General features: G+C 56.1%; 1 pseudogene; it reads left to right on the forward strand.

The window, feature by feature from the left end:
- Window positions 1–318: 318 nt before the first annotated feature.
- LOC125537064 (uncharacterized) lies at window positions 319–2,482 on the forward strand (annotated as a pseudogene).
- The last annotated feature ends 1,375 nt before the right edge of the window (window positions 2,483–3,857 follow it).

A 3,857-nucleotide genomic window follows, 5' to 3' on the forward strand; every position in this document is an offset into this window, starting at 1 on the left:
GACTTCCTCGTCGACTGGGCCAAAACCCAGTATCTACCGCCAGCGCCCGACTCCACCCATTGGCGAATGCATTTCGACGGTTCCAAGATGCGCACCAGCTTGGGAGTCAGCATCGTCCTCACCTCTCCCAAGGGCGACAAGCTCAAATATGTGCTGCAAATCCATTTTGCTGCCTCCAACAACGTCGCCGAGTACGAGGCACTCATTCACGGGCTCCGGCTAGCCAAAGAGCTCGGCATTTGCTGGATCTTGTGCTATGGTGACTCCGACTTGGTGGTCCAACAGTCGTCAGGCGATTGGGACGCCAGGGACGCAAACATGGCAAGCTACCGCTTCCTCGTACAGCAACTCAGCGGACCTTTTGAGGGGAGCGAATTTCTCCATGTACCAAGAAACGACAACGACCAAGCAGACGCCCTGGCGCGAATCGGCTCCACCCATCAGGCGATACCGTCCGGCGTCGCTCTCCAGTGCCTCCTCAAGCCGTCCGTCAAGCCATCACCGGAGTTAGACTCCATCTTCGTGCCGGCTCCTCCTGAAGTAGTCGGATCCGACTCAAGAGCCCCCGCAGACGGCACAAGTATTCCGGCAGGCAGCACGGGAATCGTGGCAGTCGCACCCGACTCCGGGACCGCGGCAGTCAGCCCGGTGACTTTAGAGCTCGGCCCGGAGACTTTAGAGCCCGGCCCGGGGACTGCGCCAATCCGCCCGGGGACTTCATCGACACAACAAGCGGCTGCCGACTCCAACTCGCCACCTCCCGGCCCAGCCACCCTCGTCCAAGTCGCGGTCTTGGCTGTTGCAGAAATTGCAGCACCCTCATGGGCCTAGCCCATCCTCAAATTCATGGTGAACAAAGAGCTGCCAACCGATGAGATCTCGGCTCGGCAAGTACAACGCCGGGCGGCAGCATACACCATCGTCAATAGAGAGCTCGTAAGGCGCAGTATCACTGGTGTTTACCAGCGCTGTGTGGAGCCAGAGCAAGGCCAAGCAATCCTCAAAGACATCCATCAAGGCGAGTGTGGCCACCATGCGGCTTCAAGAGCACTCATCGCCAAAGCTTTCTGCCATGGCTTCTTCTGGCCGACTGCTCTTGAAGACGCCAAGTCTTTGGTCCAAAAATGCAAGGGGTGCCAGAAGTTCCGCTCTAAGCCTCATCAGCCGGCTTCGGCACTTAAAACTATTCCCATTGCCTGGCCCTTTGCTGTTTGGGGCCTGGACATGGTCGGACCATTCAAGACGGCACAAGGCGGTTTGACTCACTTACTTGTTGCAGTGGACAAGTTCACCAAGTGGATAGAAGCAAAACCAATCAAGAGTTTAAATGGTCCGACCACTGTGACCTTCATCTCCGACATCACAACTCGGTATGGCATACCGCACAGCATCATCACCGACAACGGCACAAATTTTGCCAAAGGTGCCTTGGTCCGTTTCTGCGCGACGCAGGGCATCCAACTGGACTTAGCGTCCGTTGCCCATCCGCAGTCCAACGGCCAGGTAGAGCGAGCAAACGGCCTAATCCTGTCCGGCATCAAGCCTCGGCTAGTCGAGCCTCTAGAGCGCTCGGCAGGCCGCTGGCTTGATGAGTTGCCAGCCGTCCTCTAGAGCCTGCGCACGACTCCAAACAAGTCAACCGGCTTCACGCCCTTCTTCCTCGTCTATGGTGCTGAAGCCGTCATCCCAACGGACATAGAGTTCGGCTCTCCTTGAATCACCATGTACACCGAAGAGGAAGCAGAAGAAGCATGTCAAGACGGCGTCGATCTGCTGGAAGAGGGCCGGCTGTTGGCACTCAGCCGGTCCAACATCTACCAGCAGAGCCTATGCCGATACTACAACCGGAAGGTCAAGCCGCGATCTTTCGAAGAAGGAGACCTTGTGCTCCGGCTGATTCAGTGAAGGGAAAGGTCTCAGCACCTTGGGAAGGCCCTTTCATCATCAGCAAAGTGTTGGGCAACGACTCCTACTACCTGCTCGATGCTCAGAAGCACCGAGCATGCAAGAGGGACGACTCCGGCAAAGAGACGAAGCGGCCATGGAACGCAAACCTCCTCCAAAGATTTTACAGTTAATGCAGTATGTATCACGCTACCTTTTGTATTAAAGTACGAAGACCTCGGGCCCCTCAAGAAGAGCTCGGGGACTTCCTTCTTTTATCTATATGATAAAGAGTTATGACCTATGAATATGTTATTCTTCGTTATGCCACTTGGCACCGGGTTCGACTAGTCGGCCCGGGGACTTGCCGACTTGAGCTATGAAACGACTTCCTGCAGCCGGACAAGTAATGTGTGGCACTTAAGTCGTCCCCTGTTAGAAGCCGCAGATCGCAGAGCGACTATCCGGCGAACAGGAGTAAGGTAGAATGGGTGTCCATATGAAAAATGGCTAAGGACTCAAAGCTCGCTCATAGTTTAAAGTCGGTTTTCTGCCTTTTTACAACCGAATCTTTAGCAGTTGGTTTGTCATTTCCTAAATTAACTTGCTAAAAACTCTAAAAGGCTAAGTACTTGCCTTCCCAAAGAAGCCAAGTTTTTGATCTAGCGGCAGTCCGCAGAGCGGCTATCCGACTGGAAAGACGACAACCAAGGGAAGGCGGCAAAGGAAATAGTCAAAGAGAAATAAGCAAGAAGAGATAGAATGCGGATAAATATTTACATAGAAAGGCCCTTGGCCGAATCATCAAACAGTAGTTCAAGATACACCCACTCCCAGTGGGTGGAATTGTGCAAAATAACAAGTTCATTGAGAATGCTAAGCAGGTAAAATAAAGATAAAGTGGCAGCCTAGGAAGCCGCAGACGGACTCGGAGGACCGGAGGGGTCGGCGGTGCCAGTTGCCGGGGCGGCCGGCTGGTTGGTCTCCGCTTGATCACCTTTGGCAACAGCCGGCTCAGTTGAGCACAGCTCGTTGCTAGAGGGGCGGTCGGGCTGGCCGTCTGCCTCGACCTCTGGTGCCTCCTCCTCGTCTCCTTCCTCCTCATCACCTTCCTCTTCGCCACTGGAGTCGATCACCTCCGCCGAGTCCTCGTCGTCGTCCGGGTTCAGCCCGAACCATTCCGGCGGTGCCTCCTCGCCGTTCTCAGCCCGCTCTGGGACGAAGACGCTGGTGTCGGTGTACTCGGCGATCAACGCGGCACGCTTGACAAGATCGCCTTCCACCGCCGCTAGCTCCGCCTGAGCCTCCAGCCGAAACATGGCTAACTGGGCTAAACTCAGCCCAGGATACCACGCCTTGGTGAATTCTAAAGCCCGGTGTGCTCCAACCCGGGCCGAAGAACCCTTCCAGGCCTCAAGACGGCCGGCTGCGACCTCCAGCCAGTCGGCAGTCCGACTGGGGGTGCACGGTGCCTGCATATCCGGCCATAGGGCGGCAATCGCCTGGGCGCCAACACGTTGAAGCCGACATAGCATCCGGTGGGCTGGCCGAAGGCGGGCCTCGATGCTAAGAATCTGCTCACCAAGAGTTCGGGGGGCTTTGGCGGCCATCTGTGCACCGTCCGCCCTTCGTGCTTCACGATCAGCCTCGATGGCTTGATTGGCGGCGTCCGAATGGCCGAGGAAGAAGTCTACTAAGGAAGAAGAATGAAGAAACAAGGTTAAAAATTTAAGGCCGACTCGACTAGCAGTCGGCAACCCAGAAAAGGAAACGAGGGGAAGCTCACCATCGACAAGATCTTCGATTGCTTGGAAGCTGGAGACCAGCGTCGCCTCCTTGCCGGTCCAGGAGGAGCGCTCGGACGCAAATTCGGTGAGAAGGGCGGTCTCCTTGTCCTTCGCCTCCTTCTGGGCCCTTTGGAGCAACTCCTTCTGCTCCGCCAGCTACGTAGCCAGCCGGTCACGCTCCTCCAT

Source organism: Triticum urartu, chromosome 2A (assembly GCF_056163025.1).
Source record: "Triticum urartu cultivar PI428250 chromosome 2A, HENAU_Tu73, whole genome shotgun sequence".
Classification (NCBI taxonomy): Eukaryota; Viridiplantae; Streptophyta; class Magnoliopsida; order Poales; family Poaceae; genus Triticum; species Triticum urartu.